The sequence below is a fragment of the Stenella coeruleoalba genome (assembly GCF_951394435.1).
Source record: "Stenella coeruleoalba genome assembly, contig: scaffold_110, whole genome shotgun sequence".
NCBI lineage: Eukaryota > Metazoa > Chordata > Mammalia > Artiodactyla > Delphinidae > Stenella > Stenella coeruleoalba.
This window is the reverse complement of record NW_027646319.1, coordinates 985,156-1,007,586: the sequence shown is the minus strand read 5'-3', so window position 1 is coordinate 1,007,586 and position 22,431 is coordinate 985,156. Positions and strand designations below refer to the sequence as shown.

Sequence of the window (22,431 nt, the reverse complement as noted above, 5' to 3'; positions counted from 1 at the left end):
AGTTTACATTCCGTGTATTACTGATATCTTATGATGTTTCTTTTTCTGTGTGACTTATTTCAGTTAGAATCATCATACCTGAATCCACTCATTGTGCTGCTAAGGGCCTGATGACACAGATTTCATTGCTGAGTGATATTGCTTTGTAAGTAAATACCACAACTTCTTTATCCATTTTTCACTTTCTGCGATGTTGAACTTGTACTGTAAACGAGGTTCTTGTAAACAGAGCCGTTCCAAACTTTGGGGTGGCTGTGTCTTTTTGATTTTAATTTCCCTAAGCTATAGGACCATAAGTGGAAGTGCCCTAGGTTCTGTTGCTTTGTTTTTTAGATGTTTCAGGAAAAACCATACACTTCTCCCGAGTGGTTGTTGGCAATTTACATCCCGCCCATCAGCATAACAAGGCTCCCAGTTCTCCATGGCCTGTCCTGCCTTTCTGGATTTTACACTTTTTTCAGATGGCCCTTTTGACCGGGGGGAAGTGAGACTTCATTGTAGTGCAGATTTCCTTTGCAAGCTTGCTTGGTTGGCCAAAAAGGGCGTATGCGTTTTTTCCTGAATATATTCAGGAAAAAACGCATACGCCCTTTTTGGCCAAGTGCATCATTGTGGACGTTCTGCCTCTTTTCCTATGCTTTCAATGCAATTCCAGTCTACCTCCTGAAATCGGTTTCCTGCAATTCTGCCCCGCTTTCAAGTCCTCTTGGCAGCCTTACTTCAGTCTATTTTTGGACGATAGCTGTCATTTATAACTCTGCAGGTTTGTGAATTACAGTGCCCCTGAGCTCCTTTCTTCAACTCGCTTTCTTGTGACCTGGCCGCAACACCGCAGGATGTCTTCAGGCCCTAATCTGGTTCTGGCACGGCACGCTGAGCCTTTGGTTAATTCCTCTTCCTGGTGGCAAATGAGAGTTAAATTTGCCCGTTCAGACACCTCCAGCTAGCCTCTCATTGGTTCTCGCTATTCCTGTTCATCTTCCGCAGAAATTGCAAACTGGGCCAAACAGGAGGTTAAAGGCGCTGACTCTCCAAGTGGGGAGAGTGTTAGTAAAGCGTGTGGAATGTTGCACCCGAGTAGCAGGGGAGGAAAACTGAGACATATTTGAACACGTCTCCCGTTCACATGGTTGATCATACTTGGGTTCCACATGTATGTTTTAGCTGAAGGAAGAATACCTTAAACCTGGAGAGTTAAGACTCATGTAATGGGTACCATGCAATATAACTTCAAAGGGTCTTCATTTGCTCACGAACCTCTCCAATCCTATCACTGCTGCGTTTATGTCCCTGTACACATGCTTGATTCTCTTTTGGAGACATAGCAATCCATAGGTTTTAAGATACTTACTAGTCAGGTACATTCTTAGGCGTTTAATATGGGGTTTTGAGTCCATTTCGTTGAGCAAGGAGTAGCTCTTGTCTATTCCATATTTGGCTTAAGGAACTTTATCTGTGCTCATTTCAATCTCTGGTTTTATGCAGCACCCCAACTCACCTTTACCCTTAAGCAAGCATAAGTTGGTTTTCTAAATTTGAGACCCTGTTCTGTTTTGGAATGCAGTTCCTGTGTAGCCAAGTTTACATTCCGTGTATTACTGATATCTTATGATGTTTCTTTTTCTGTGTCACTTATTTCAGTTAGAATCATCGTACCTGAATCCACTCATTATGCTGCTACGGGCCTGATGACATAGATTTCATTGCTGAGTGATACTGCATTGTACGTAAGTACCACAAGTTCTTTATCCATTTTTCACTTTCTGTGATATTGAACTTGTACGGTAAACGAGGTTCTTGTAAACGGAGGCGTCCCAAACTTTGGGGTGGCTGTGTCTTTTTGATTTTAATTTCCCTAAGCTATAGGACCATAAGTGGAAGTGCCCTAGGCTCTGATGCTTTGTTTTTTAGATGTTTCAGGAAACACCATACACTTCTCCTGAGTGTCTGTTGGCAATTTACATCCCGCCCATCAGCATAACAAGGCTCCCAGTTCTCCATGGCCTGTCCTGCCTTTCTGGAGTTTACACTTTTTTCAGATGGCCCTTTTGACCGGGGAGAAGTGAGACTTCATTGTAGTGCAGATTTCCTTTGCAAGTTTGCTTGGTTGGCCAAAAAGGGCGTATGCGTTTTTTCCTGAATATATTCAGGAAAAAACGCATACGCCCTTTTTGGCCAAGTGCATCATTGTGGACGTTCTGCCTCTTTTCCTATGCTTTCAATGCAATTCCAGTCTACCTCCTGAAATCGGTTTCCTGCAATTCTGCCCCGCTTTCAAGTCCTCTTGGCAGCCTTACTTCAGTCTATTTTTGGACGATAGCTGTCATTTATAACTCTGCAGGTTTGTGAATTACAGTGCCCCTGAGCTCCTTTCTTCAACTCGCTTTCTTGTGAGCTGGCCGCAACACCGCAGGATGGCTTCAGGCCCTAATCTGGTTCCGGCCCGGCATGCTGAGCCTTTGGTTAATTCCTCTTCCTGGTGGGAAATGAGAGTTAAATTTGCCCGTCCAGACACCTCCAGCTAGCCTCTCATTGGTTCTCGCTATTCCTGTTCATCTTCCGCAGAAATTGCAAACTGGGCCAAACAGGAGGTTAAAGGGACTGACTCTCCAAGTGGGGAGAGTGTTAGTAAAGCGTCTGGAATGTTGCACCCGAGTACCAGGGGAGGAAAACTGAGACATATTTGAACACGTCTCCCGATCACATGGTTGATCATACTCTGGGTTCCACATGCATGTTTTAGCTGAAGGAAGAATACCTTAAACATGGAGAGTTGAGACCCGTGTAATGGGTACCATGCAATATGACTTCAAAGGGTCTTCATTTGCTCACCGAACCTCTCCAATCCTATCACTGCTGCGTTTATGCCCCTGTACACACGCTTGATTCTCTTTTGGAGACATAGCAATCCATAGGTTTTAAGATACTTACTAGTCAGGTACATTCTTAGGCGTTTAATATGGGGTTTTGAGTCCATTTCGTTGAGCAAGGAGTAGCTCTTGTCTATTCCATATTTGGCTTAAGGAACTTTATCTGTGCTCATTTCAATCTCTGGTTTTATGCAGCACCCCAACTCACCTTTCCCCTTAAGCAAGCATAAGTTGGTTTTCTAAATTTGAGACCCTGTTCTGTTTTGGAATGCAGTTCCTGTGTAGCCAAGTTTACATTCCGTGTATTAGTGATATCTTATGATGTTTCTTTTTCTGTGTGACTTATTTCAGTTAGAATCATCATACCTGAATCCACTCATTGTGCTGCTAAGGGCCTGATGACACAGATTTCATTGCTGAGTGATATTGCTTTGTAAGTAAATACCACAACTTCTTTATCCATTTTTCACTTTCTGCGATGTTGAACTTGTACTGTAAACGAGGTTCTGTAAACAGAGCCGTTCCAAACTTTGGGGTGGCTGTGTCTTTTTCATTTTAATTTCCCTAAGCTATAGGACCATAAGTGGAAGTGCCCTAGGCTCTGTTGCTTTGTTTTTTAGATGTTTCAGGAAACACCATACACTTCTCCCGAGTGGTTGTTGGCAATTTGCATCCCGCCCATCAGCATAACAAGGCTCCCAGTTCTCCATGGCCTGTCCTGCCTTTCTGGATTTTACACTTTTTTCAGATGGCCCTTTTGACCGGGGGGAAGTGAGACTTCATTGTAGTGCAGATTTCCTTTGCAAGCTTGCTTGGTTGGCCAAAAAGGGCGTATGCGTTTTTTCCTGAATATATTCAGGAAAAAACGCATACGCCCTTTTTGGCCAAGTGCATCATTGTGGACGTTCTGCCTCTTTTCCTATGCTTTCAATGCAATTCCAGTCTACCTCCTGAAATCGGTTTCCTGCAATTCTGCCCCGCTTTCAAGTCCTCTTGGCAGCCTTACTTCAGTCTATTTTTGGACGATAGCTGTCATTTATAACTCTGCAGGTTTGTGAATTACAGTGCCCCTGAGCTCCTTTCTTCAACTCGGTTTCTTGTGACCTGGCCGCAACACCGCAGGATGGCTTCAGGCCCTAATCTGGTTCCGGCCCGGCATGCTGAGCCTTTGGTTAATTCCTCTTCCTGGTGGGAAATGAGAGTTAAATTTGCCCGTCCAGACACCTCCAGCTAGCCTCTCATTGGTTCTCCCTATTCCTGTTCATCTTGCGCAGAAATTGCAAACTGGGCCAAACAGGAGGTTAAAGGGACTGACTCTCCAAGTGGGGAGAGTGTTAGTAAAGCGTCTGGAATGTTGCACCCGAGTACCAGGGGAGGAAAACTGAGACATATTTGAACACGTCTCCCATTCACATGGTTGATCATACTCTGGGTTCCACATGCATGTTTTAGCTGAAGGAAGAATACCTTAAACCTGGAGAGTTGAGACCCGTGTAATGGGTACCATGCAATATGACTTCAAAGGGTCTTCATTTGCTCACCGAACCTCTCCAATCCTATCACTGCTGCGTTTATGCCCCTGTACACACGCTTGATTCTCTTTTGGAGACATAGCAATCCATAGGTTTTAAGATACTTACTAGTCAGGTACATTCTTAGGCGTTTAATATGGGGTTTTGAGTCCATTTCGTTGAGCAAGGAGTAGCTCTTGTCTATTCCATATTTGGCTTAAGGAACTTTATCTGTGCTCATTTCAATCTCTGGTTTTATGCAGCACCCCAACTCACCTTTCCCCTTAAGCAAGCATAAGTTGGTTTTCTAAATTTGAGACCCTGTTCTGTTTTGGAATGCAGTTCCTGTGTAGCCAAGTTTACATTCCGTGTATTAGTGATATCTTATGATGTTTCTTTTTCTGTGTGACTTATTTCAGTTAGAATCATCATACCTGAATCCACTCATTGTGCTGCTAAGGGCCTGATGACACAGATTTCATTGCTGAGTGATATTGCTTTGTAAGTAAATACCACAACTTCTTTATCCATTTTTCACTTTCTGCGATGTTGAACTTGTACTGTAAACGAGGTTCTGTAAACAGAGCCGTTCCAAACTTTGGGGTGGCTGTGTCTTTTTCATTTTAATTTCCCTAAGCTATAGGACCATAAGTGGCAGTGCCCTAGGCTCTGTTGCTTTGTTTTTTAGATGTTTCAGGAAACACCATACACTTCTCCCGAGTGGTTGTTGGCAATTTACATCCCGCCCATCAGCATAACAAGGCTCCCAGTTCTCCATGGTCTGTCCTGCCTTTCTGGATTTTACACTTTTTTCAGATGGCCCTTTTGACCGGGGGGAAGTGAGACTTCATTGTAGTGCAGATTTCCTTTGCAAGCTTGCTTGGTTGGCCAAAAAGGGCGTATGCGTTTTTTCCTGAATATATTCAGGAAAAAACGCATACGCCCTTTTTGGCCAAGTGCATCATTGTGGACGTTCTGCCTCTTTTCCTATGCTTTCAATGCAATTCCAGTCTACCTCCTGAAATCGGTTTCCTGCAATTCTGCCCCGCTTTCAAGTCCTCTTGGCAGCCTTACTTCAGTCTATTTTTGGACGATAGCTGTCATTTATAACTCTGCAGGTTTGTGAATTACAGTGCCCCTGAGCTCCTTTCTTCAACTCGCTTTCTTTTGAGCTGGCCGCAACACCGCAGGATGGCTTCAGGCCCTAATCTGGTTCCGGCATGGCACACTGAGCCTTTTGTTATTTCCTCTTCCTGGTGGGAAATGAGAGTTAAATTTGCCCGTCCAGACACCTCCAGCTAGCCTCTCATTGGTTCTCGCTATTCCTGTTCATCTTCCGCAGAAATTGCAAACTGTGCCAAACAGGAGGTTAAAGGCGCTGACTCTCCAAGTGGGGAGAGTGTTAGTAAAGCGTCTGGAATGTTGCACCCGAGTACCAGGGTACGAAAACTGAGACATATTTGAACACGTCTCCCGATCACATGGTTGATCATACTCTAGGTTCCACATGCATGTTTTAGCTGAAGGAAGAATACCTAAAACCTGGGTAGTTGAAACCCGTGTAATGGGTACCATGCAATATGACTTCAAAGGGTCTTCATTTGCTCACCGAACCTCTCCAATCCTAACACTGCTGCGTTTATGCACCTGTACACATGCTTGATTCTCTTTCGGAGACATAGCAATCCATAGGTTTTAAGATACTTACTAGTCAGGTACATTCTTAGGCGTTTAATATGCGGTGTTGAGTCCATTTCGTTGAGCAAGGAGTAGCTCTTGTCTATTCCATATTTGGCTTAAGGAACTTTATCTGTGCTCATTTCAATCTCTGGTTTTATGCAGCACCCCAACTCACCTTTCCCCTTAAGCAAGCATAAGTTGGTTTTCTAAATTTGAGACCCTGTTCTGTTCTGTAATTCAGTTCCTGTGTAGCCAAGTTTCCATTCCGTGTATTACAGATATCTTATGATGTTTCTTTTTCTGTGTGACTTATTTCAGTTAGAATCATCATACCTGAATCCACTCATTGTGCTGCTAAGGGCCTGATGACATAGATTTCATTGCTGAGTGATATTGCTTTGTAAGTGAATACCACAACTTCTTTATCCATTTTTCACTTTCTGCGATGTTGAACTTGTACTGTAAACGAGGTTCTTGTAAACAGAGCCGTTCCAAACATTGGGGTGGCTGTGTCTTTTTGATTTTAATTTCCCTAAGCTATAGGACCATAAGTGGAAGTGCCCTAGGCTCTGTTGCTTTGTTTTTTAGATGTTTCAGGAAACACCATACACTTCTCCCAAGTGTCTGTTGGCAATTTACATCCCGCCCATCAGCATAACAAGGCTCCCAGTTCTCAATGGTATGTTGCCTTTCTGGATTTTACACTTTTTTCAGATGGCCCTTTTGACCGGGGTTAAGTGAGACTTCATTGTAGTGCAGATTTCCTTTGCAAGCTTGCGTGGTTGGCCAAAAAGGGCGTATGCGTTTTTTCCTGAATATATTCAGGAAAAAACGCATACGCCCTTTTTGGCCAAGTGCATCATTGTGGACGTTCTGCCTCTTTTCCTATGCTTTCAATGCAATTCCAGTCTACCTCCTGAAATCGGTTTCCTGCAATTCTGCCCCGCTTTCAAGTCCTCTTGGCAGCCTTACTTCAGTCTATTTTTGGATGATAGCTGTCATTTATAACTCTGCAGGTTTGTGAATTGCAGTGCCCCTGAGCTCCTTTCTTCAACTCGCTTTCTTGTGACCTGGCCGCAACACCGCAGGATGGCTTCAGGCCCTAATCTGGTTCCGGCCCGGCATGCTGAGCCTTTGGTTAATTCCTCTTCCTGGTGGGAAATGAGAGTTAAATTTGCCCGTCCAGACACCTCCAGCTAGCCTCTCATTGGTTCTCGCTATTCCTGTTCATCTTCCGCAGAAATTGAAAACTGGTCCAAACAGGAGGTTAAAGGGACTGACTCTGCAAGTCGGGAGAGTGTTAGTAAAGCGTCTGGAATGTTGCACCCGAGTACCAGGGGAGGAAAACTGAGACATATTTGAACACGTCTCCCGTTCTCATGGTTGATCATACTCTGGGTTCCACATGCATGCTTTAGCTGAAGGAAGAGTACCTTAAACCTGGAGAGTTGAGACCCCTGAAATAGGTACCATGCAATATGACTTCAAAGGGTCTTCATTTGCTCACCGAACCTCTCCAATCCTATCACTGCTGCGTTTATGCCCCTGTACACACGCTTGATTCTCTTTTGGAGACATAGCAATCCATAGGTTTTAAGATACTTACTAGTCAGGTACATTCTTAGGCGTTTAATATGGGGTTTTGAGTCCATTTCGTTGAGCAAGGAGTAGCTCTTGTCTATTCCATATTTGGCTTAAGGAACTTTATCTGTGCTCATTTCAATCTCTGGTTTTATGCAGCACCCCAACTCACCTTTCCCCTTAAGCAAGCATAAGTTGGTTTTCTAAATTTGAGACCCTGTTCTGTTTTGGAATGCAGTTCCTGTGTAGCCAAGTTTACATTCCGTGTATTAGTGATATCTTATGATGTTTCTTTTTCTGTGTGACTTATTTCAGTTAGAATCATCGTACCTGAATCCACTCATTATGCTGCTACGGGCCTGATGACATAGATTTCATTGCTGAGTGATACTGCATTGTACGTAAGTACCACAAGTTCTTTATCCATTTTTCACTTTCTGCGATGTTGAACTTGTACTGTAAACGAGGTTCTTGTAAACAGAGCCGTTCCAAACTTTGGGGTGGCTGTGTCTTTTTGATTTTAATTTCCCTAAGCTATAGGACCATAAGTGGAAGTGCCCTAGGCTCTGTTGCTTTGTTTTTTAGATGTTTCAGGAAACACCATACACTTCTCCCGAGTGTCTGTTGGCAATTTACATCCCGCCCATCAGCATAACAAGGCTCCCAGTTCTCCATGGCCTGTCCTGCCTTTCTGGATTTTACACTTTTTTCAGATGGCCCTTTTGACCGGGGGGAAGTGAGACTTCATTGTAGTGCAGATTACCTTTGCAGGCTTGCTTGGTTGGCCAAAAAGGGCGTATGCGTTTTTTCCTGAATATATTCAGGAAAAAACGCATACGCCCTTTTTGGCCAAGTGCATCATTGTGGACGTTCTGCCTCTTTTCCTATGCTTTCAATGCAATTCCAGTCTACCTCCTGAAATCGGTTTCCTGCAATTCTGCCCCGCTTTCAAGTCCTCTTGGCAGCCTTACTTCAGTCTATTTTTGGACGATAGCTGTCATTTATAACTCTGCAGGTTTGTGAATTACAGTGCCCCTGAGCTCCTTTCTTCAACTCGCTTTCTTTTGAGCTGGCCGCAACACCGCAGGATGGCTTCAGGCCCTAATCTGGTTCCGGCACGGCACACTGAGCCTTTGGTTATTTCCTCTTCCTGGTGGGAAATGAGAGTTAAATTTGCCCGGCCAGACACCTCCAGCTAGCCTCTCATTGGTTCTCGCTATTCCTGTTCATCTTCCGCAGAAATTGCAAACTGAGCCAAACAGGAGGTTAAAAGCGCTGACTCTCCAAGTGGGGAGAGTGTTAGTAAAGCGTCTGGAATGTTGCACCCGAGTACCAGGGGAGGAAAACTGAGACATATTTGAACACGTCTCCCGTTCACATGGTTGATCATACTTGGGTTCCACATGCATGTTTTAGCTGAAGGAAGAATACCTTAAACCTGCAGAGTTGAGACCCGTGTAATGGGTACCATGCAATATGACTTCTAAGGGTCTTCATTTGCTCACCGAACCACTCCAATCCTATCACTGCTGCGTTTATGCCCCTGTACACACGCTTGATTCTCTTTTGGAGACATAGCAATCCATAGGTTTTAAGATACTAACTAGTCAGGTACATTCTTAGGCATTTAATATGGGGTTTTGAGTCCATTTCGTTGAGCAAGGAGTAGCTCTTGTCTATACCATATTTGGCTTAAGGAACTTTATCTGTGCTCATTTCAATCTCTGGTTTTATGCAGCACCCCAACTCACCTTTCCCCTTAAGCAAGCATAAGTTGCTTTTCTAAATATGAGACTCTGTTCTGTTTTGGAATTCAGTTCCTGTGTAGCCAAGTTTACATTCTGTGTATTAGTGATATCTTATGATGTTTCTTTTTCTGTGTGACTTATTTCAGTTAGAATCATCGTACCTGAATCCACTCATTATGCTGCTACGGGCCTGATGACATAGATTTCATTGCTGAGTGATACTGCATTGTACGTAAGTACCACAAGTTCTTTATCCATTTTTCACTTTCTGTGATATTGAACTTGTACGGTAAACGAGGTTCTTGTAAACAGAGGCGTCCCAAACTTTGGGGTGGCTGTGTCTTTTTGATTTTAATTTCCCTAAGCTATAGGACCATACGTGGAAGTGCCCTAGGCTCTGTTGCTTTGTTTTTTAGATGTTTCAGGAAACACCATACACTTCTCCCGAGTGGTTGTTGGCAATTTACATCCCGCCCATCAGCATAACAAGGCTCCCAGTTCTCCATGGCCTGTCCTGCCTTTCTGGATTTTACACTTTTTTCAGATGGCCCTTTTGACCGGGGGGAAGTGAGACTTCATTGTAGTGCAGATTTCCTTTGCAAGCTTGCTTGGTTGGCCAAAACGGGCATATGCGTTTTTTCCTGAATATATTCAGGAAAAAACGCATACGCCCTTTTTGGCCAAGTGCATCATTGTGGACGTTCTGCCTCTTTTCCTATGCTTTCAATGAAATTCCAGTCTAACTCCTGAAATCGGTTTCCTACAATTCTGCCCCGCTTTCAAGTCCTCTTGGCAGCCTTACCTCAGTATATTTTTGGACGATAGCTGTCATTTATAACTCTGCAGGTTTGTGAATTACAGTGCCCCTGAGCTCCTTTCTTCAACTCGCTTTCTTGTGAGCTGGCCGCAACACCGCAGGATGGCTTCAGGCCCTAATCTGCTTCCGGCACGGCACGCTGAGCCTTTGGTTATTTCCTCTTTCTGGTGGGAAATGAGAGTTAAATTTGCCCGTCCAGACACCTCCAGCTAGCCTCTCATTGGTTCTCGCTATTCCTGTTCATCTTCCGCAGAAATTGCAAACTGGGCCAAACAGGAGGTTAAAGGCGCTGACTCTCCAAGTGGGGAGAGTGTTAGTAAAGCATCTGGAATGTTGCACCCGAGTACCAGGGGAGGAAAACTGAGACATATTTGAACACGTCTCCCGTTCACATGGTTGATCATACTTGGGTTCCACATGCATGCTTTAGCTGAAGGAAGAATACCTTAAACCTGGAGAGTTAAGACCCGTGGAATGGGTACCATGCAATATGACTTCAAAGGGTCTTCATTTGCTCACCGAACCTCTCCAATCCTATCACTGCTGCGTTTATGCCCCTGTACACATGCTTGATTCTCTTTCGGAGACTTAGCATTCCATAGGTTTTAAGATACTTACTAGTCAGGTACATTCTTAGGCGTTTAATATGCGGTGTTGAGTCCATTTCGTTGAGCAAGGAGTAGCTCTTGTCTATTCCATATTTGGCTTAAGGAACTTTATCTGTGCTCATTTCAATCTCTGGTTTTATGCAGCACCCCAACTCACCTTTCCCCTTAAGCAAGCATAAGTTGGTTTTCTAAATTTGAGACCCTGTTCTGTTCTGTAATTCAGTTCCTGTGTAGCCAAGTTTCCATTCCGTGTATTACTGATATCTTATGATGTTTCTTTTTCTGTGTGACTTACTTCAGTTAGAATCATCATACCTGAATCCACTCATTGTGCTGCTACGGGCCTGATGACACAGATTTCATTGCTGAGTGATATTGCTTTGTAAGTAAATACCACAACTTCTTTATCCATTTTTCACTTTCTGCGATGTTGAACTTGTACTGTAAACGAGGTTCTTGTAAACAGAGGCGTCCCAAACTTTGGGGTGGCTGTGTCTTTTTGATTTTAATTTCCCTAAGCTATAGGACCATAAGTGGAAGTGCCCTAGGATCTGTTGCTTTGTTTTTTAGATGTTTCAGGAAACACCATACACTTCTCCAGAGTGGCTGTTGGCAATTTACATCCCGCCCATCAGCATAAGAAGGCTCCCTGTTCTCCATGGCCTGTCGTGCCTGTATGGATTTTACACTTTTTTCAGATGGCCCTTTTGACCGGGTGGAAGTGAGACTTCATTGTAGTGCAGATTTCCTTTGCAAGCTTGCTTGGTTGGCCAAAAAGTGCGTATGCGTTTTTTCCTGAATATATTCAGGAAAAAACGCATACGCCCTTTTTGGCCAAGTGCATCATTGTCGAGTTTCTGACTCTCTTCATATGCTTTCAATGCAACTCCAGTCTACCTCCTGAAATCGGTTTCCTGCAATTCTGCCTTGCTTTCAATGCCTCTTCATAGCCTTACCTCAATATATTTTTTAAAAATAGTTGGCCTTTATAACTCTGCAGGTTTTTGAATTGCAGTGGCCCTTAGCTCCATTTTTTAGCTCTTATTTTTGTGGTCTTGCCCCATAACCACAGGATTCCTTGAAGCCCTATTTTTCTTCTGGGGCACCTTGCTGTTCCTTTGGTTAATTCTTCTTACTGATGTGATATTAGAGTGACATGTGCCCATTGAAACCGCTACAGCTAGTTTCTCACTGGTTCCCCCTATTCCCATTCATCCTCTGCACTAACTGCAGACTGTGCGATACCAGAACTTAAAGCATTGACTCCATGTGGGGATGTTGTTAGTAAAGCGGCTGGAATGTCGATCCGGAGCCCCAGGAGAGGAAAAATGAGGTGCGTTTTAGAAACCTTTCCCGATCATATGGTATACCAGTCGCTGGGTTTCCCAAGCATGGTTTAGCTGTAGGAAGATTCCCTTCAACCTGGAGTGTTGGGACCCTTGGACTGAGTAGCATGAAGTATTGCATTAAACTTTCGGCAGTTGCTCACCAAAGCTCACCAATCCTGTCAGCCCCAAGTGTCCAGCCTTATGTCTTATCCAGCTGTGGGTTTATATGTGGTCAATCCAGGTTGCATCACAGCCCCTGAGCGAATTTTGTAAGAATTTTTCTCTTTCATTGTTTCAGCGTTTTGTTTTTAAAATTTATTTCTATAATGGGGTTTAGCTCCTTTTCACTGCTGTGTTTGTGCCGCTCTGCACACACTTGATTCCCTTATGGAGATATATCAATACATGCGTTTTAAGATTCTTATTCCTCAGATATATTTCTCTGCGGTGTATAGGGTGTGTTGAGGCCTGTTCATTGAGCAAGGTGTAGATCTTGTCTAATACCTATTTGGTTTATTGAACGGTATCTGTGCTAATTTCAAACTCTGGTTTTATGCATCACCCCACCTCTCCTTTCCCCTTAAGCTGACATAAGTGTGTTTTCTAAATGTGAGACACTGTTCTGTTCTGTAATTCATTTCTTGTGCAGCCATATTTACCCTCCCTCTATAAGTGATATCTTATGATATGTTTCTTTTTCTGTTTGACTTATTTCAAGTAGTATTATCGGACCTAAATCCACTCTTTATCCTTCTACTAGCCTTATTACATTGATTTCATGGTGAAGAGATATTCCATTGTACATAAGTACCACATCTTCTTTATCCATTGTTCTCTTTCCTGGGATATTTAAGGTGTACTGAAGTTGAGGTTCTTGTAAACAGAGTAGCCCTAAACTGTGGTGTGCTTGTGTCTTGTTGATTTTTAGACTTCCCTAGATATACTCCCATGATTGGAAGTGTCCTATGCTCTGTAGCTCTGTTTTTTAGATGATTTAGGAACCACCATACACTTCTCCAGAGTGGCTCTCGGCAGTTCACACACTGCCCATCAGCGTATAAAGGCTCCCTGTTCTCCATGGCCTGTCCTGCATTTCTGGTTTTTACAATTTTTTAGGATGGCCCTTTTGACCGGTGGGAAGTGAGACTTCTTTGTTGTGCACATTTGCATTGCTTGCTTGCTTCGTTGCCCATAAAGTGCGTATGCGTTTTTTCCTGGATATAATCAGGAAAAAACGCATACGCCCTTTTGGGCCAACTGCATCATTGTCGAAATTCTGCCGCTTTTCATGTGCGTTAAAGACGAGTCCAATCTATCTCTTGAAATCTGTTTCTTGCAATTCTGTCTTGCATTCAGATCCTCTTCTTTGCCTTACCTCAACATATTTTTGGACGTTAGTTTTCATTTATAACTCTGCAGGTTTGTGAATTGCAGTGACCCTGAGCTCCATTTTTTAAGTTGCTCTTTTGTGAGCTGGCCTCAAACCCGCAGGATTGCTTCAGGCCCTATTTTGGCTCCGGCGAGGCAGGCTGAGCCTTTCTTTAATTCTTACTCTTAATGGGAAATTAGAGTGATATGTGCCCGTCCAAACCCCTACAACTCTTCTCTCATTGGTTCCCCCTCTTCCCGTTCATCCTCCTCACAATTTGCAAAATGTGTGAAACAGAAGTTTAAATGTGCTGATTCTCCAAGTGGGGAGATTCTAAGTAGCGTGGCTGGAATGGTGAACAGGAGCACCAGGAGAGGATAAATGAGGTGCATTTTAGACACATCTCCCGATCACATGGTGTACAGTCCTCTGGGTTTTCCATGCATGTTTTAGCTGTAGGAAGATCCCTTGAACCTGCAGATTTGGGACCCATTGAATGGGTACCAGGTAGTATTACTTTAAAGGGTGTGCATTTCCTCACCCAACCTCACATTTCTCTTAGCGCAAACAGTTTCCAGCCTTATGTCTCATCCTGCTGTGGGTCTAGATGTGTTCAATCCATGTTGCATCACCGTCCCTGAGGAAAAGTTGTAAGAGGTTTTCTCTGTCTCTCTGTCGTTTATTTTTTTCAATTTATTACTATATTGGTTACAGCTGATTTTCAAAGCTCTGTTTCTTGCTGCTGTACATCCACTTGATTCACGTACAGAGAGACATCAATAAATTCTTTTTCAGATTCTTACCAGTCGTATATATTCTTTTCCGGTGACTTGAGTGTGCTGAGTGCAGTTCTTTTAGCTACCGTGTAGGCCTTGTTGATTATCAGTTTGGTATTTGGAATGGTATCTTTGCTAATTTCAACCTCCTGGATGATGCCTCACCCCTCCCCACCTTTCCCGTTTAGCAGCCTTATGCGTGTTTTCTACATATTTGACTATGTTTTTGTTTTGTAATTTATTTCATGTGTAGCCATTTTGGATTCCACCTTTAAGTGATATCTTATGATATGTGTCTTTTTCTTTTTGAATTCTGTCACTTAGAATGATCATACGTAACTCCTCCGGAGTTGTTACAACTGGCCATATTTCATTGATTTCCAGGCTGAATAATATTCCACTCTACCTAAGTACCACATCTCTATCCATTTTTTCCCTCCAGAGACATTTAAGTTATATCCTAGTCGAGGATCTTTTAAACAGAGAGGGGGTAAACATTGGGGTGCCTGTGTCCTCTCGATTTTTGTTTTTCCCAAGATATACGCCCATGAGTGCAAGTGCCCTATGCTCTGTAGCTCATTTTTTAGATGCTTTAGTAAACACAATACACTTCTCCAGAATGGCCGTTGGCAATATACATTTCCACTATAAGTCTCACAGGGCTCCCTCTTCTCGTTGCCCTGTCCTGCATTTCTGTTGTTTATGCTTTATGAGGATGGCTCTTCTGACTGATGCGAAGTGATATCTTTTGTAGTATTGACTTCCAGTGCCCACCTGTTTGGTTGGCTAAAAAAGTGTATGCCCTTTTCTTGAATATATACAGAAAAGAACGCATACACCCTTTTTGGCCAACTGCAATGTTGGCAATGTTGGCAATGTTCAGCTCCTTTTCTTGTGCTTAATGGCGAGTCCTTTCTACCTCCTCAAATCCCTTTCCTGCCATTCTCCCTTGCTTACAAGTCCTTTTCTCTGACTTTCCTCAAGACATTTTTCAGTGATGGATATTTTCAACTCTGCAGTTTTGTGAATTTTACTGCCCCTGAGTTCCATTGTTCAACTCGTGTTTATGGGAACTGGCCACAAAGCAGCGGGATTTCCTCAAGCCCTATACTGTTTCCATGGGCAACCCTAGCCTTTGGTCAATTCGTCTTCCTGATTGGAAATTAGAGTGACATGTGCCTGTCTGAACACCTAGGACTTGTCTCTCATTGTTCCTCATCCTTCCGCTTCATCCTCTGGACAAATTCCAAACTGTACGCAACAGGATGTTGACAGTGCTGACATCTCCAAGTGGGGAGACTGTTAGTAAAGACGCTGGAGGGGTGAACCCGAGCACCAGGAGATGAGGAGATGAGATGCCTTTTCCAAACTCTTCCCGATCAGACGGTATACCATCCTCTGGGTGTGACAGACATGTTTTAGCAGTAGGAAGAGTCCCATTCATGTAAGGAGAACACCAGGGCTTTTTCAAAATCAGTGTCTCCCCGAAACCCAAACTGGGGAATTTTTTAAGCTACGGCTACACATATGTTCATTAAGGGCCTTGGGAAGCAGGCAGAGTCCAAACTTTAGATGATTGAAGTCTTCAGGGTCAGAAGCACTCACCACCAGCTTCCCTTAGGCTACACTTTAACTGTCATTGATAGATGATGTCAATAAAAATATCTATTCTTTTTCAGATTATTTCCCCTTATAGGTTATTGCAAAATGTTGAGTGTAGTTCCCTGTGCTATACAGTAGTTCCTTGTTGATGATCTATTTTATACATAGCAGTGTGTATGTGTTCATTCCAAACTGTTAATTGATCCCTCCTCCCACCTTTCCCCTTTGGTAATAATAAATTATAAGATTTTATACTTCTCAGAAATGGGGGAGCTGAAAGAGAGGTATCATTTTCAATGGAAAAGCATTTAAAACAAGATTGAAGGTTTAACCAAGATTATTAGCTGTACATCCTTGGAAAGAAATCACTTCGTTTCTCTAATATTGACCTGACAAATAAGACAAACCTTTTCACTGAACTTGCTTATAAAAAGTGATGGAAATATCAAATGGAAGTGTGAAAAACATCTTATTTTACCCGAGCCTTATACACTGTTCTATGTTAACTACAGTTTGGCTCACACATCTGTTCATTGAGGTTACAATAGTCTCAATTTCTGTTACTGATCCTCCAGAGTGGACCCCAACAAGTGTCCCCCTGCCCAGTGTCATTGGGGCCAACAGATCGAGACTGAGTTTGGTTCACAAGCAAAGGAAACTTTATATTTTGATCAGAGAATGGAGAGGTGAGAGCATGCACTACCCCGTGGGCTGTGGGCTGTGGGCTGTGGGCTGGGCTGCTGTGTAGAGATCCTGTCAGAGTCAGTGGGAGGGAGGGAGGCGGCGGAGCTCTCGAGGGCCGGGTTGGCTGTAGCTCAGGCTCTATATCGTGGAGTCTGCACTGGGCCCCAGGAGCTGAGGTGTCGACCCAGCCATTCTGCACTAGGAAATCTGGTCTGAAGTGCCGGGTGTGGAACCTCTGCATGCGGGACCCTAGGAGCACGTGAAATTAGACAAAGCACAAAGGATAAAAAAGGTTAGACTTGACTTTATTGCCCAGATTCTATTTTTATCTCCCAGGGATTTTTAATGGGCTTTGCTGGGGACAAACCCCTCCTCTGCCTTTTGTCCCGTTCCTCATTCTTGGAGTGCTGAGGGTGCAGACCCTTCTTCTGTAACTGCTGAGTGCTGAGTTGGGAGCCCTCATACCCTGGGGCGAGGGTCAGAGCTTCTCCCCAGCAGCCTCCCGGTGACGTTGATTGTCCCCAGGACCCCTGCCTCCCTGCTCGTCCACCTGAGCACCAGCATTGGAAGTGTTATAGATTCTAATGACCTTTAAGGGTCCAGGAAAGAGATGTGCAGAGACGCTGTGGGGGCCGGTTTCACCCCGCCCCACATTTGTTCGGCCACCTTAGGCTGACCGTCTCTGCCAGCCTAGATGCTCTGACCAGTAGTCTGCGCTTTCTTCAGTTAGGCCCCTGAATTAACGTACAAACAGCACCAGGTGTCAGAGCCCTGCCCGCTCAACTCCCAGACAGTCCAGGGTCAGTGGTGACCAAGGACCATGATGGCTACTGAGTCAACAGCCTTTTGAAGTAAACAGGAGTCCAGCCGGTCTTATTGGCCACCATCATCACGGTGTCTGTAGGCTTTTCTATGGTGACAGTGTGGTATACTGTTCCCCCGCCAAGATTATTAGCTCCCCTCTGGGTGCAGTAAGTCCTGCAAGCAGTAGTCTACTCTTTTGGGACACACTCTTGTTGTTTTATGAGAGAAACTCCAGGTCAAGTGATGTTCACACGAGTCGGCATGGTGCCCTGTTGCCCCCGGTTATCTCTCTGGATGTTGGAGTTGGAGGGCCTCCTCACTCGAGGTCGGTGTGCCCACGGAGCGAACCCTGCAACTTCAGGGCATGGTTGGTGGTTAGGATCACCACGTGGGGTCCTTTTCCCTTAGGAGGGAGGTGGCCTTTTGGGCTGCTGATTTCCAGGTTTTTAGATACCGCCAGTATCTTGGCCAGATGTGGCAGTGGGCCAAGCCCCTTAGTGACCGTAGTTTATCCTACCTGGATGGCATTCTTGCATTGTTCCATTTCAAGCGGTCCCAGTTTTTGCACTAATTCTCCAATGGCGATTCACCTTTCACCGGGAATGGAAAGGTCAAAGGGTTTAGCTAAATTAGGGAGTTCCAGGGCAAGGGTCTGAATTGACTGCTCTTTCCATTCTTGAAAGGCCACTTCTGGATTCTATTCAAAAGGATCATCATCTTTTCCTTTCAGTGTTTCATATAGAGGCCCAGCTAGTAGACTGTAGTTAGGGATCCAGAAGCAGCAAACCCTGGCCTCCCCAGGAACCCCTAAGCTGTCTTCTAGTTTTAGAAAGGGGTAAGGCTGAAAATGGTTTCTTCCCTTTCCTGGGATGGGCTTCTCTGACCTTCTGTGAGAATGAAGCCCAGGCAGGTCACCGCAGTCTGTGATATTTGAGCTTTTTCTTGGACAACTTCTATCCTTTATTGGCTTGGTAGTTCAGAGGCCTCCTTAGTAGGGATGGTGATCAGAATGTCATCTGCATATTGAAGGAGGGTTTCCTTTTCCAGAGGTAGAACTTTTAGGTCTTTAGCTAAGCTTTCCCCAAAGATGGTGTGGGAATTTTTGCACCCTTGGGGCCAGACGGCCCGGAAGTATTGTTTTAGTTGTATGTTGAGTCCTGCCACTCACAAGCCAAAATTTCTTGTGACTCTGGGACTAATGGAATACAAAAGAAGGCATCATTGAAGACTAATACAGAATACCATGTCCTGGTGGTTGGTAGAATGACCAGCAGGGTGTAGGAATTAGGAGCAACTGGAGGTATATCCTCGGTGGCTTCACTGACTGTCCTGACATCTTTTACCAGGTCCCCAGCAGCCCATGGGGCTCTCGTGGTCAGACCAATCCCAGAATATGGAGCTCACCTGGGCAGGTACCCCACCCCCACCCCAGCCCACGGGGCTCTCGTGGTCAGGCCCCTCCCAGGATACAGAGCTACCCTTGCAGGTACCGTGGCAGGGCTGGGCACACAGGAACCGTGCACATAGCCCTCATTGCAGAGCACCCCCAGCTCACGTGTCGCTCAGAGCTGACACAGAGCACCTCAGAGCAGGACTTGAACTAACAAACAGCAGCTGCGACAGGTCTGTGACCCTGGGCATCACTCCGTGAGGCCTCCCTCCACCTGGTCTTCCAGAGACTTCCACTGCACCCGGGGCACCAGGCCTCTGTCTCCAACCACCACCCACCCCTCCTCTGCCTGACTCCTGGGTTCCTCTCATTAGGAGAGGGTTTTCTTGAAGTTGTCTCCCACTCATGGGCCAGATAAAATGATTAGAAAACAAGCCAAAGCTGCAGCCCCTTGTCTATCCTGACTCTCAGGAGCCCACACCTGTTCCTTGGACCTGGCCGGTTCAGCAAGTTCCATTTTCTGCAACTGTGAGCCCCTGAGGGGTGATGATTGGCTGACCTGGGCAGCCTTACCGTGCCGGCCAGCCCTCCCCAGGTGTGCCTGGGTTGAGATCAATATAAATACCACTCCAGGCAGCAAGAGCCCCTGCAGCCGTGCCTGACGCCATTTTCTCTGCCCTGTCAGCAGTCTCGGGGCTGGGCTGGTGGGAGGGAGTGAGAGGCCACGGCTTTGTGGGTGGCCCAGTGTGAGTGGGGCTCTGCTGGACTTTCTGCAGCAGTTGCCAGGCTGCCACCTGCTAAAGAAGAGGATGTGTCACCCATACCTGCTGCTGGAATTTCTCCCTGGGCAGAGGTGAGGAAGGAAAAAAGCAGTGGGGGCAGGGACAGGACGGGTATCTCAGGCAGGGAAATGGAAATCTTCCAGAAGAGCACCCAGGGCCAGGACCATCCTGGCTGGCCTGCAGGCACCAAGTCGGCCGGCATGCTGTCACTCGTGTGGCTCTATGGCCCTTCCTCTAGGCTTTCAAGTCCTTGTATATATTCAGGTGTTTTACCTGGGACGGGTGGGAATAGTTCAGCAGCAACTGGCCTGGGGCTCAGCTCACGTTTACTCACAGATGCCTCGGCACGGTGCCCCAGCTTTGCAATGAGGACGCTTGTTGCGTGGGGGCTGCTGGCTGAATGGGAGACGATTCCCCACCACTGACCAACTTCAGAATTGTTTACAACTGGAGCAAGTGCCCTGATACGGTTTTCCTCTGTGTAACTGGTGGGTTCTGTGTTTTTTTTCTCTTTTTCGTTTTTGGTTCAAGGTAGGTTTTATTCCTCTTTTTTGTATTTACAGATATAAGCATGGAAATAATTTATTCATATAAATACATGTATGTGCAGGGAATAATTGTTTTTTCTGTTTTATTTTTTAAATTTTACTTCTTTTTAATTTTGAATTTTATTTTATATTTTTATACAGCAGGTTCTTATTGGTTATCTATTTTATACATATAAATGTATACATGCCAATCCCAGTCTCTCAACTCCTCCCACCACCACCCCCCCAACAGCTTTCCCCCCTTGTTGTCCATACGTTTGTTGTCTACATCTGTTGCTCTATTTATGCCTTGCAAAACGGTTAATCTGTACAGTTTTTCTAGGTTCCACATATATGCATGAATATACAAGATTTGTTTTTCTCTTTCTGACTTACTTCACTCTGTATGACAGTCTCTAGATCCATCGACGTCTCTACAAATGACCCAATTTCATTCCTTTTCATGGCTTAGTAATATTCCATTTTATATATGTACCACAGCTTTATGCATTCGTCTGTCTGTGGGCATTTAGGTTGCTTCCATTACCTCGATATTGTAAATAGTGATGCAATGAACATTGCGGTGAATGACTCTTTTTGATTTATGGTTTTGTCTGGGTATATGTCCAGTACTGGGATTGCTGTATCATATGGTAATTCTATTGTTAGTTTCTTAAGAAATTCCATATTGTTCTCCATAATGACTGTATCAATTTATATTCCCAACAATAGTGGAAGAGGGTTCCTTTTCTCCACACCCTTTCCAGCATTTTTTGTTTGTAGATTTTCAATGATGCCTATTCTACCAGGTGTGAGGTGATACCTCATTGTTGAATCCATTTCGTTGAGCAAGGGGTAGCTCTTGTCTATTACATATTTGGCTTATGGAACGGTATCTGTGCTAATTTCAAACTCTGCTTTTATGCAGCACCCCAACTCACCTTCCCCCTTAAGCAGGCATAAGTTGGTTTTCTAAACTTGAGACCCTGTTCTGTTTTGTAATTCAGTTCATGTGTAGCCAAGTTCACATTCCGTGTATTAGTGATACCTTATGATGTTTCTTTTTCTGTGTGACTTATTTCACTTAGAATCATCGTGCCTCAATGCACTCATTATGCTGGTACAGGCCTGGTGACATAGATTTCATTGCTGAGTGGTATTCTGTTGTACAGAAGTACCGCAACTTCTTTATCCATTATTTGCTCTCTGGGATATTTAACTTGTGCCATAGAAGAGATTCCTGTAAAAAGAGCCGTCCCAAATTTTGGGGTTGCTGTGTCTTTTTGATATTAATTTCCCTAAGCTATAGGACCATAAGTGGAAGTGCCCTAGGCTCTGTTGCTTTGTTTTTTAGATGTTTCAGGAAACACCATACACTTCTCCTGAGTGTCTGTTGGCAATTTACATCCCGCCCATCAGCATAACAAGGCTCCCAGTTCTCCATGGCCTGTCCTGCCTTTCTGGATTTTACACTTTATTCTGATGGCCCTTTTGACTGGGGGGAAGTGAGACTTCATTGTAGTGCAGATTTCCTTTGCAAGCTTGCTTGGTTGGCCAAAAAGGGCGTATGCGTTTTTTCCTGAATATATTCAGGAAAAAACGCATATGCCCTTTTGGCAAAGTGCATCATTGTGGACGTTCTGCCTCTTTTCCTACGCTTTCAATGCAATTCCAGTCTACCTCCTGAAATCGGTATCCTGCAATTCTGCCCCGCTTTCAAGTCCTCTTGGCAGCCTTACTTCAGTCTATTTTTGGACGATAGCTGTCATTTATAACTCTGCAGGTTTGTGAATTACAGTGCCCCTGAACTCCTTTCTTCAACTCGCTTTCTTGTGAGCTGGCTGCAACACCGCAGGATGGCTTCAGGCCCTAATCTGTTTCTGCCACGGCACGCTGAGCCTTTGGTTAATTCCTCTTCCTAGTGGGAAATGAGAGTTAAATTTGCCCGTCCAGACACCTCCAGCTAGTCTCTCATTGGTTCTCCCTATTCCTGTTCATCTTCCGCAGAAATTGCAAACTGGGCCAAACAGGAGGTTAAAGGCACTGACTGTCCAAGTCGGGAGAGTGTTAGTAAAGCGTCTGGAATGTTGCACCCGAGTACCAGGGGAGGAAAACTGAGACATATTTGAACACGTCTCCCGTTCACACGGTTGATCATACTCGGGGTTCCACATGCATGTTTTAGCTGAAGGAAGAATACCTTAAACCTGGAGAGTTGAGACCCGTGGAATGGGTACCATGCAATTTGACTTCAAAGGGTCTTCATTTGCTCACCGAACCTCTCCAATCCTATCACTGCTGCGTTTATGCCCCTGTACACATGCTTGATTCTCTTTCGGAGACATAGCAATCCA

The 22,431-nt window shown here is 44.6% G+C and overlaps 1 long non-coding RNA gene across 1 annotated transcript in view; it reads left to right on the top strand.

Annotated features, from left to right (window-relative positions):
• The window catches only part of LOC307181173, a 209,773-nt gene that overhangs the window by 64,204 nt on the left and 123,138 nt on the right, over positions 1-22,431 (top strand). The gene's annotated exons all lie outside the window — the stretch shown is intronic.